The 12,639-nt window shown below is 39.9% G+C and overlaps 1 long non-coding RNA gene across 1 annotated transcript; it reads right to left on the reverse strand.

Moving 5' to 3' along the window:
- Nucleotides 1-7,014: 7,014 nt before the first annotated feature.
- Nucleotides 7,015-10,734, reverse strand: LOC141948215 (uncharacterized). The gene is made up of 3 exons (XR_012630395.1): nt 10,602-10,734; nt 9,273-9,372; nt 7,015-7,539 (listed from the first exon to the last, which is right to left on the reverse strand). It is a non-coding gene; the product is annotated as an uncharacterized LOC141948215 (long non-coding RNA).
- Between the last annotated feature and the right edge of the window lie 1,905 nt (nt 10,735-12,639).

The following is a 12,639-nucleotide window of genomic DNA, read 5'->3' on the forward strand; positions in this document are numbered from 1 at the left end:
CCTAACCAGCTGGGAGCACTGGACATTATCCAAGTCTGCATAAAACTTAAGCACAAATCTAAGTCAACAGTGAATTTCCTAAGACTTGCCCTAAATATTTCTGTTGGAAAGGAGCAGACACATCTAGTAAATGTAGACAAAGAGGTATATGAAGCATCTCGAATATTTCTGTATTGTTCTAAAAATGTATGTGGTTTCCTTTAGCCATCTGCTTTAAAGATGCCTTACTATGAATGAATGAGTTAAGATTGCCTCAGGGATGGGACTGGATGGAAGTTACAGGACAACAGACATGTCCAGCGAGCAGGAATGATTTGTCACCCTTCGAAGTTACTACATGGACACGGAAGAAGGTGAGACTTTAATGCCGAAGGGCCTGCAGGAGCAAAACACTTGCGAATTGCATGAAAATGAAGGGAAACAAAGGGATATTTTAATCTGTGGGACCTTTATAAAGTTCAAAATGCAGCATACTCTCAGCAAAGTTACTGGAAGAAAAACTGATAAAGTAGAAAACCAAAACGCAGGACTAGGAGTATCAGTATGGAGCTAATCTGCTCCATTTATTTATATTTCCATTCAGTGTTTGTGTTGTAAACAAATACTATTTGAAGTCTGGGTACCACTCATAGTTCACTTTTCCTTGATAAGAACTCTTTTTTCTAAAGAAAAACAGTCCTTGTTATGGCATTGGCCCATGACTTTTTGTCAAATTCAGAATCACAGAATAGTTGAGGCTGGCAGGGACCCAGAGATCACCTAGTCCAACCCCTTGCTCAAAGAAGGGTCAGCTACAGGAGGTTGCTCAGGACCATGTCCAGTTGGATTTTGAGTATCTCCAAAGGATGGAGACTCTACAACCTCTTTGGGCAAACTGTCTAGTGCTTGACCACCCCAGAGTAAAAAACACTGTGGGGTTTTTCTCTTCTTTGTCCTCTTGCATTGTCTTATGTTCAGATTGAATTTCCTGATTTTCAGTCTGTGCCCGTTTCCTCTTGTTCGTTCTGATAGCACCGAGAAGAGTCTGACTCAATCTTCTTTCCTTCCTCAAATCACATTTCCCTTGTTCCTTTTATTCAGTTTCACCTTCCAAATATGGGAGACAACTTTCCTGGATGTGCTTTACTTATATGTTTTTTGCTAATACCAGAAATGTCATATGTCTTGCCCATCTTGGCTTTCTTAAAGTACTACAGATAGCTGTGGTCTGATCCTGCTTACATTACCTGCAAAGGGAATCTCAGAAAAATGTCGTAAGTGCCAAGTTAAAAACTTTTAATACCCATGCAAGATGTAATGTCATCAGTATAAAATGCAAGTGTTGGAAAACTAAGCGAGACTTAAAACCTGAAAAGCTGAAAGCCTTACACATTTACTTGTAGGAAATATCGCAATATTAAAGCCTCCCCTTCCATTATTCACCAATAACACACAACTTGATGTTTACAACTGAAATCCAAAATTAGTAAAGTGTGGCCTGTCAGAGGAGTGCAAGGCAACCAATGGTCTCATTCCTTATTGAAAACAGGCATCTTCCAACAATGGGGAACTAGAAAGTCTATAGAAAAAAAAAGTACACAAATGAAGTACAGCAGAGAGATGAATCAGACTGGTGTACTAAACACTAATAAAAATCATTGCTGATGTTTGTTTGCATTCTATATGGATAAGTCAGCAAAGACCTTGAGCTATTTGGACTATGAATTGCAGAGAGTTAAAATATTCAGAGCTGTGAGGGCAGGTGTTTCCAGTGCTTAGCTGGAATGGATAATAAAAATAAATGTCCCAGAGAAGCTCCAAGACTCAATGCATCTGTAGTGCTAGTGTGGGGCAGGGTGGGATATAAGCTGCTCCAAGCTGAACTTCTGATAGGTGTTAACATTTAGTACATGTGATGCCAAACACTGGGGGACTTAGTATCAGTTTCCTAAGGAAAGAAAAGATCAATGAGCCTAGAGAATATGGGTGGGGATGCAGAATTTGATTCAAACTTTGTTATGAACTAATTTGCTTGCAGCCAGTAGGGGCGGAATACCTTAATGAGAAAGGTCGTAAACCAGTACCACCACCACCCCTGCCCCTGAAAAACTGGCAGTGTAATATATTTATTACTAGATACTTTGTTATGTATGAGGAAACTAAGGCCCTGATCATCAAGACATATGCCTAGAAGAATTTGAACTTTTGGGGCTTTTGTGTCAAAGTTTAAAATAGTGTCTGAAAACTAACTATCAGTGATAATTGGTGTGCACAGTATCTGCAGCTGGTCAGCAGTTGCCTTCTCAGGGTGATTTGCATAGTTTTGACAACCCCTTAAACTGAACTGATGGAGATAAGTAGCAATTCATCTGGCACTTGAGTAAGTTTTATTATTCAAACTGCTAAAGCTGAATAGCTAATATATTTGTGCTGGGCTCTAGTAGTTTCTGACAGTGGCCAGTGGGAATTCCCATTTCTATAACTGCCTTGTTTTATTCGTAACCAAGAAGCAACCTGCTCATGTGGAGAGCTTCGGGCAGCTGTAACTGAGAATGCCACCTCAGCAAATGCACAAATTCTTGGCAAGATTTTTTAATCACTTTGTGCAGTTTTACTGCATGCTGTATTCCCCTTTGGAGCAGTCAACATGACTGGGTCAGGTACAGCACTGGTATTAGGAGTAGAACCATTTTGACAAGCCGTAGGAGGGAGTGTTCCCTGCCTCAGACACAGCAGCAACATTCAATTTAGGGTAACAGATACACAAAACCAGCTTCCTGTGTGACTGTTATTTCTCACCTGTACCAGTCAAATTACTTGGTAGCTTTCCTAACAGTGAAAAGAAATGGACTGATACATTGCTTAATGGAAATCTTGCCTACATATTGCTTGATCTGCTAAATGAAATAGTTACCTATGGCCTCCCCTCTTCTTGAATTACAAATAAGGCTTAGTGGGGAAACAGTGCAGGAAGCTAAAGACAGAAGTAGTGCAGGAAGCCACACTTTGCTGTCATTTGTAAGGTTTCCCACAGGTCGATTGTCCTGACTGTGTCTAATCTTAGAGCCCAGCTAAGGGAGCCCAAACTGTCTGTAGTTTCAGGAGGGAAAGGCTCCAGAGGGGTGTTTCTGTAGATGGCAGAGGAGCCATGCAGCTGTCAATAAGCAACAGGTCACCCAGATGCTGGAGAAAGGAAGCCCAAACTGCACAGACTGCTTCTTGTTGTGCCTGTAAGGGGTACATACCAAAGAGGTCTAGCTGGAACACAGGCAACTTAAATCAAATGGAGTCATTTGAGAAAATAGCATCTGCATTGCTTATACTAACCCAATAAATGTCTCTTAAAGACACTTATGTGTGGGTTTTTTTGGCTCTGGTTCTACAGCCTGCAAACATTCATCACTCAATTACTGCCTAGAGAGAGAAAGAAGTAAGTCTAATCAGATTCAGGCCATCTTTGTATCAGGTAAATAAATGCTATCTTTGGTTGTTAAATCGGTGTTGGAGGTGGCCCCAGCAGAAAGCTTGAGAATGAGGGTACAGCTCCCTGCTCAGTCCTACCTGTCCTTTTCATGTCATGTTTGGGTGTTTGTGAAATGTTTCTTTTGAGAATACCTTGGGATAAAAGTTGTGCTGCAAATAATGCTGCAGAGAGAAACACTATGATTTATAACACAACTACAGTGAATTATAATTCTAGCCATGAACCTCTTCTTAAAATTCTGATTTTAGGAAAAGATGAGAATATTCTCCTGAGAAGTACAGCTGCATTGGTATTGCTGCAGGGGGTAATATGTTGCACCGTCTGCTTGAAAAGCTTGAAAACCAGTTGCAGATTTAATGACTGATGGTCTGTGCATCAAAAAAAACCAAGCCTTGTCTAAAACTCATCTACATTCACATCCTCTAGACAGCAAAGTTTATTCAAGGTGAAAGTCTAGAATCCCATAACTCTTCTTTGCACCCAATTTACAGAAAAGCAGAGAGCTTCACGAGAGGGTGCCGATAAGAGGCACTGTCATCTAGGAACTGCACAAAATGCATGGCAATGCTTAGCAAAGGCTTCTGCTCTAATGCAAAAAAAAAAGTAGTAGAAAATCAAATAAGTACTTAAGTGGCAAAATGTTGCCTTTGTGGAACCCACTGAATAGTGACCCTAAACTTTTGAAATCACCCAATAAACTTTAAATCAGAATAACATTCCTTCATTTGACCATGTACTAAACCAGATGGTGTATTGGTAGATTGAGATGTTGTTGAGTGAAGCGATGTCTTCTACAAGCTATTAAAATACATGTATGGTTCTCTACTTTGCTCCTTGCTTCTTAAATTCTTCTTGTTGGTGCTACTGAGAGAAACTTGCTGCTTTTGGAACACCTCTCTGAATAGCTTAAAATATCTACATTTGTAAGGCTGACTTGACTGTTTAACACTGTATCTTTGCAGTCAAAAGTTGAGGCCAGTGTTCTAGGCCTGTGGACGTTGTTCTAGCACAAGTGGTTCATGTAGTACTTGGTACATTTGCTGTGTTGAAGAGCTCACAGGCATGAGTTATGCACAGGTTTAATTTATCAGAAAGCATTCTGATTTAATGCAGCCATTCAGATGGTTCATTGTTTGCTGCTCATGCTTTGAGGTGAAGGGGTTCTTGCCCCTTTCCTTGCAGTGTCTACTAGCTTGTTGGTGCATTTTTGATTTTTCACTATTGCACGAACTGAAACAATAAAAGCTTATCTTAAATTAAAAATACAAATTATGGCACAGGCAGAACAATTCTGGCTAACACAATATCCTTCCTAAAATACACCTCAGACTACAACACTTTTAGTGTGTGTCCTGATTATGGTTTAACGATACCATTTTGTGCCATCAATTCTGTGATTTGGTAGTTCTAGGGAGAAAGGTGTCCTTTCAGTGAACACCCCATATGCTAGGCTGGGGGCAGTGTGTGCTGACCCTGGGAGAAGCCCTCTCTGGGCAGCCACCCCAGTGCTCTCCTGAGGCTCCAGAAGTGGCTCCAAATTGTGACTGTTGCATCCCTTCAGGATGTAAGGGGAGCTGCTATTGAAGGATTAGCAAGCAGGCTTACAAACAATGGCTACTAAATTAAATTATTGATAATAAACAGAAAAAAACTGTCAACAAACTAGTAGTTATTTCAAGGGTAAATTCTGTAATGACAGCTATCTCGCAGTGCAACGTCTTACCTAATGTATTATTAGCTGATACCCTGCTCTTTTATCAGCTGTCACTGTTTCAAAGGTAAGTTCCCCTAGTCTTCATCTCAGACTTTTAGCACATCACTTCTCTATTTTTTCTGACTTCTTTCCTGGAAATTATTGTCTTCTTCCTGGTGTGTCCTCTGCCAAAAATATTTTTCTGGTAAGGACAGAGCTGATTGCCTATTTTCCTTTACCTTTCTCCACATCTCCACCTCCCTGCCCTCTCCTAAGGTTTTCTGCCTCTTTGCAAGGTCTTTATTTACCTTTGGCAATGTCTTCTTTGCTCCAGAACTACCAAGTTTTATGTAACATATTTTTCCACTTAGACTACTAAAACTGGGTCATTTCTAATTGTGCTATGAAACAGATGCCATGCCTTGTAAGTGGTATAGCTTAGCACCGACATCACTTATCCCGTTTCCAGTAGGCAATTCCATCCACAGAATGGACTGGTAATATCTGAGCACCTGGAGTGAAACTGAAAGTGTGAGCCTCAATTCAGATCATTGCTGCTTTATTTAAATCTAAAGCTACAGGACAAGGGCAATATTGGTACATAGTAGTATAGCCCAGTTACTATAGCTCTTCTTGGAAACATTATACTTTTTACATTGGAGATAGCCTCAAAAGTCAAAACATTATTCTCCTTACTAGAGACTTAGTTAGATCCTTACTTAGACTGATATGCACACAAACTGAAAAAATAATGCTTCATCATGCAGACTGCTTCAAGCTATTATATTACATAATATCTCTGGACGTGTAAGTTGTTACACACTGACCCAGAACAAAACAAAAGGGCTGGCTGATGTAGAAGAGGCGGTTGCCTTTGGTGCTGATATTACTCTCTGTGGGCTCTCCAGCCCTCCCTGGGAAGGCTACAGCACACAATGGCTGGTTCTTTTTTCCCCTCCTGAGCCACTTGCTGCCAGAGCAGGCAGCCTGCTACTGTCATAGGCACATGTCTACTTCGCTGTCCCTTCAGCTACCTTTGACTAACTATACAGTACTTGAGCATTCATCTTTGATGTTACAGATTATTTTATGTTTTAGTTGTAAAGATAAAAGAAATGGAGTCTTTCCTGATGGATCCTTTGACTCCCAGCACCTCCAAGTCTGGTATCTCCCCTGCTTAAAGTATATTAATGAAAATAATTTGGCAAGGCTGAAGGCTTGCCTCTGATAAATTACTAGTGCTCAGCATGGGATTCAGCCATAGTCCATTTCTCTGCTCATTACACTTAAATTAACAAGATTTTTGACTGCATGGGCTGCAGGACTAAAGGCTCAAAGGATGAAAAGACTTGCAGTATGTAATAAAAACATACCTCAGTTAGAGTGGAATATATAAAAAAATTAACCCATGTCTTATCCGCACTTAGAAACCATTGTTGTCTAAAGAGAATATAATTGGTTTCAAAGCAAGAAAGGATATAAAAATGCTGATGTATATAAAGAATGGGATGAGAAGTTGGATTTTTTTAATACAAAGTGACCAAAACTGACTGTTCTTTGAAAGGTTGAGGGAGATAAACCCCATTTTTCTAATCTCTCTTCCTTATTTTCTTTATTCCATTATAGTGGAGAAGAAACAGTTTTCCTTGTAATCACGGTGCTGTTTATGATCCTGATTATTGAATTTAATTTGCAATAAGGCCTTGAGAAGCAACTTAAGAAAAGTCTCCTCTTGACTTTAAGCTCTTCTGAAGCTGGAACCTGTTAAATAGGTCAGTGTGTTTTGTGTTTTATTTGAGGGTTCTGTAATTAGGTTCTTGTCTGGCAGATGCAAGAACAGAAAAGTCGTTGCTGTTTTTTGGCTTTTTGGTTTATTTTCTTCAGCACTTTCCTAAATTCAGTTTCTTTCTCCAAGGTAATTCCAAATACATAACCCAGAGTGACAGCAGTTTAAAAGTGAAGACAGGAGTTGTTTAATGTTTTTATGAAGAGTGACTCTGAACGCTCATTGCAAAGCAATTTACCAGATAAACATACATTATTATATTGTACATGTGATACAGTGAAGTCTGAAGAGAAGCTTTTGCCCAGGATATATGAGAAGAGAAAATTCTTTTTACCATGCGCTCAAATATATCAGACCTATACCTACTACATAAGTAACTTTTTTTTTTTTTTTTAAAGGCAGAACTGAGTTAGTGGTAGTAAGAACTATATTCCTGTGTGATGGGAGAGGAAGTTTACCCCCTTCTCAGTGCTTTCCATCAGTCCATCTTCCTCTGATACTGTACAGCCTTCTCTGTCTGCCTCAGTGTGCCCTCCTCTTCATCCACATTTCATTATGTGAGGGTTATTTGGGGCAGCTGGACACTTCAGATGTGGGCTATATGCAGAAAAAGAGTAATCTGAAGTTGACATCTGTGTATGTAGACTTAAGTGGATAAATCTGACTGAGTAACCTGAAAAGCATGCTGTTTTCATTTATCATGTACAGACTGTGGGACGTAAGAAAAAGGGAAAGAGTGTGTATGTGCTGTAGATCTCCCAAGAAAATGTAGGTATAATAGCAGCAATAACAGAAATCTGGGTCTACTGAAGGGAGGCTTGGGCCTTGAAACAAAACATGAAATATCTTTAAGTAAAATACTTGGGAATAATTTTACAAAACAGTTAATGAGAAAAAGATTGTTTTCTAGTGGATACGTCATAAAAGAAAGCTGGAGAACAACCCCAGTTTAATTCACATTTAATGACATGAGCATTTTGGGCTCTCCAAAGCTACTGAATTGTCACATAAGTGCCTCACGCTTCCCTGGTACAATTTTGAAAATGTGGATAACAACTATGTGCTTTGGAAAGAGTGGGCAACACACTGCAGCGTGACTTGTTAGTAGTGCTCTTACACATTGAGTAGTGGTAGGTGCTAGGAGACTTGTTAGCTACATAAATGTGGTTCAACTAACACAGGTCTGTGCTACCAGAATTTCTGTAAAGTACAAAAGAAGGAGAGATAAAAAGATGTAAATGGAAAGGAGAGAGATCCAGCACATCATGCAAAACTCTACTCCTACGGATTTCTACACCATGTCCACTTCAAAGTCACAGAAATATTAACATCAACAAAATCCACTGACTGAGTAAGACTTGCTCAGGTATATGAAGCAGAAAACATTTAATGAGGAAACTGGTGATCTTAAAGTACATCTTAAAACACTATTACTGACTTCCTACTTTAATGAAGCATGGCAATAGAAAAGTTTAGGAAATAAAATGAGGCCTCCTTATATCTCCCATGAATTAAAAATGGTTCTAGGATGAAGGAAAAAAAAAAGACAAGGCCATACTGATATCAAGTTAACTTTCCAGGTGACGAAAGGTGGTGGAGTTGCTGATTCATGATGTGCCTTCACTATATCTTCTTTTCTCTTCCTGCCCCCCCCTCCCCTCCTCCACAGTTTCTGACACTCTCTATACTGGCACCCATAAATGTTTTTCATATTAATGACTGATAAATGTAATAGAATTCTACTTTGTACATGTGAGTGGGAAGCATGCAGCCAGGCTCTGCATTGCTGCTCAGTGCATATGAAATGACACCACAAGTGATAGCTAATGGCATGTTGTTTCACTCTTGTAAGTGCATATTAGATGTTACTTTTAAAGAAGAACAAAAGAGTGAAAGCCTGTTTTTCCAAGTCACTCTGACAGATAAAATGGAGGTTGCATATTTCTGACTTTTCCCATGTTGGTACGTAACTGCTCAAGTGTTGTATCAGATGCTTGAAGCAGCTTTGGCCTGCAAAGGAGAGGGTAACAGCTTCCCCTCCATGCAAGATCAGGGATTGAAGATCAATATAATGTATCATCAGGATGAGTGCTTATCTCATTCATGAGCCCAGGGTGGTTACAGACATTGTCCAGCCACACTGTCAGCACCACCAGGATTTCCTGGGGTGTTTTGGAATTAACCATTGCATCACACCTGGGACACAGTATCCTGCCTCCAGGTGCACCCTGGTCAGACGTATTGAAGAACACTCTGCAGCTGTAACTATGGTCCTGTCAGCTGCTTAATTCCATGAACTGCTGATGTTTTTTGGTGCAGCTTTGACTTACCAAACAGGTTCTTGAGGGAAGGTTGGCAAAACAGTTTGGCTCAGCAGCTCTGCAGTTAACGTACTTCCCAGACTGCATCAAAACTGTCAGACCATTGAACCTGCCATGGAAGCAAATGAACTTGATATAAAACTGCTTTTAACCTGTAATTTAATGTTTTTGTGGGGGAAATTGCCGAATCCTCATTTCACATAAAGAGATATGTGAGTCGTTACAGTTGAGTATGTTTATTGTACATGGCAGTTCTTTTTAAAACACACATGTTTAAACAGATGGCTTATGTTGACTATTAATGCAGTTCCTGCAATTAAGTTCAGTCTGAACGAAGTAGATGGAGACTGACATTCTATTGACATCAAAGCTGGTGTATTGCATCTTCTCCTTATGAATGTTCAAATTCAGATCTGCTACTACAGCCTTCCTGAAACGTCAACTGTGGTAAGTCATGACGTAACTGAAGAGGAGAGATAAGGTACCTGGCATCTTGCTAATTTACTTTTTGACTGGGATTTACTATTTGCATATTCATGCTGTTATGTTTTAATAGTGAAAGTCCATGTTTGAGCAAATTACTGTAAATAAACATAGCAGTAGGGTGAAACTTGGCTCTGTCTCTATAGATGTGATGGGCTGAAAGCACAGGCAAGCTAACTTCCACCATATAGGGAACCCAAATGCATGGTGGTGCTGTGCTCTGCTCACCGTACTGCCCACAGAAGCAGCTGCACGGCTGACAAATGCTGCTGTCAGGTTATGGTCCTGCAGGCAAGGCAGCTGTGCCAGAAAATAGGAATGACAATATACCTGGTGAAACCCAAAGCACCTCTAGTGCAGTGTTGTGTTGATGCAGGATATTGCAATAGTGACCAGCAAAGAGGGAGTGTGAGAGGCGCTCAGGTGACACAGCCCAGACTACAGAGCTGAGGATGCTGTAGGGCTTCCTGACCTGCAGCTCACTTTGCTCTGTTTAATAGTGCCTGACAAGTTTCTCCTCTAAGAATTTGTTGCAGAGCTTTTGGAATTGATGTAAACATTCACTCCTGTAGCAGTGTTTCATACCTTAGCTGTGTGTTATGTGAAAAAGTGTCTCCCCTTCTTTTGAACTTGCTACTAGCTTCATTTGACGATCTGCAGGTCTTATAGAGGAATTAAAACTGAACAATTGTTCCCTATTCACTGTCTCTGTGTCACCTGTGATTTTGTAAGTCTATTCTATCATCTGATGTGTCTTGCAGCCTGAGGAGTTCTATGCCATTTCTGATGTGGAAGGAGTTTTTGTACCTATCTTTATCACTTTTTCCTCTATTACCTCAACAGTATTTTAGTTACCTATCTTAGTCATTTCCAGATAAACTTCTGCAGCAGGTAATGTGTTGGCCCTGAAGCTGGAGTCTCATGGCTGCATTTCAGCAAAGAGGGTCTTCAGTCCCCTGTGACCTGTTTAGGAGATGTTGATTGTAGCTTCTGGAGTGACATAAAAGATATGGTTAGGCTTAGTGAAGTAGAGTAGCTGTTTAAAACAGCTTAAGAAGCATGACATGTCTATTAGATACTGCTTACCTTTTCCTCCTTTCCTGGTACTCTCCTAAAGCAAATTTCATCTTTTGCTACTTCTTCTATGATATTCTTCAGTTAAATTTAGTAGTGGAAAAAAACACCACAATATGCATTTCACATATGTCTTTGGATAGAGATGTCTTCAAATGTCCTTTCGTAATTCAATAGTAAATTTCTAAACATGCTGTGTAGTAGCTATTTTGGTATCTGTTCTAGCAGGGCCTGCAACACACATTCTTGGGGGACCTCCAAATGTCAATGAGTGATGCTGGACAAGGCTGAGGTTGAAGCAGAACAAGGTCCCTTTTATTTCCGAGTCTGGCACATCTTCAGTGTTACAGGGCTGGCACTGCACGGCAGTGAAACACTGCCTCCATACTGAAACACCACCGTCTGTTGGAGAAGAGAGCTCATTTTCAGTCACACTAATGCAATACTCAGGCAGCCATATTCAACAATCTAATTAAGCCTGAACAAGAGGAGAAACTTGATACCTACAACCTAGAAAACAACTAATCAACCCTCTTTGAGTGGTTATTGCTGGAATTAAAAAACCCCACAGCATTTCTGGGAAAGCCTTAGGAAAGCTCTTTCAGGAACAACATGCAGTGCTTAAATTTTGTCTGATTTGTTTCTGACTAGCTTTAACAGACTTTACACAACAAGAATAAAAGGGACAACTATATCTCCCATTACGTAAAGTCTGAGAGCTTTCATTTCAGTGAATATACTATAATAATCTGAGCATTACGAAGTTATTATCCCAGCACTCCAGAACAGTATTCTGTAAAAAAAAATGAACAAACCCACAACAAAAAAACACCAACCAAAAAAACCCCAAAATCCAAAACCTTAACCCAAACACAACACCCCACCCCACCTCAAGCCCTGCAAAACCCAAACCCATCCTTTCAGAAAGCCAGTGAAGTAACTTGACTATAGCAGATTTACTGTCCAAAAAGCTATAGTTAACATTATAGTTGACACAAAGCTCCGGGAAGGAAGTCTTAGACCCAAAGGGACAAACAGCCTGGATGATTTTCCAGTAAGGGGTAACTACAGCAACCACCAGGCACGGCTATTAGCTCTCTACAGAAAGAAAGATGTAAAGTTAAGTTGTGCTGCAGCTTGATTAAATATTTGTGAAGCTGATTTAACATCCTTTCACCAAGTGAATGTATAATGCTCTAACAGCTATGTAAAAATAACCTATGAAAACAGATTCTTGTTATAACTTTTCTTGAAAAATGGCTCCAGAGCAGTATGGGTAATGCACAGGTACCAGAGACATTAGGAAGCTGATTACAATTGTGGCTTATGATGCTGGTTATTGAGGTTGCTTGACATTTCTTGTCATCAGAGCTGAATTTCAGTCATTTGTAACTTTGTCAAATTATAAGTGTTTGGTCTCATGTTTTCTAGCCTGAATGTTAACCTCAGGCTGCATTTTAGTGAGAAACACTGATCAAAAGGCATAGCTTTCTCTAAGTACTGAGTTTAGGGATGAGATCTTGGTTTTTAATTCTTGTCTCCAAAGGCTTTGAAAAATGATTCAAATACAGCATTGGCATGGCTCTTGCAGCAGGGATAGACCTCTTGACGTTCTCATGCAACCTAGAAAGTTTGATGAATTGTAATTTGCACATGCTTTGTGCAAAGTTAGATCTGTGTTACTAAAATCTCAGTATGTCTTATCTGTTTTGTGCATGCTTGACAAAACTAATTTTTCTTGTTTCTGATCAAGCTGTGCGTGCATGAACTCTAAAGAGTAATTAAATCTGATTCAGCCCATGCATGCAAGTAGAGTCAG

Source organism: Strix uralensis, chromosome 11, assembly GCF_047716275.1.
Source record: "Strix uralensis isolate ZFMK-TIS-50842 chromosome 11, bStrUra1, whole genome shotgun sequence".
NCBI classification, from domain to species: domain Eukaryota; kingdom Metazoa; phylum Chordata; class Aves; order Strigiformes; family Strigidae; genus Strix; species Strix uralensis.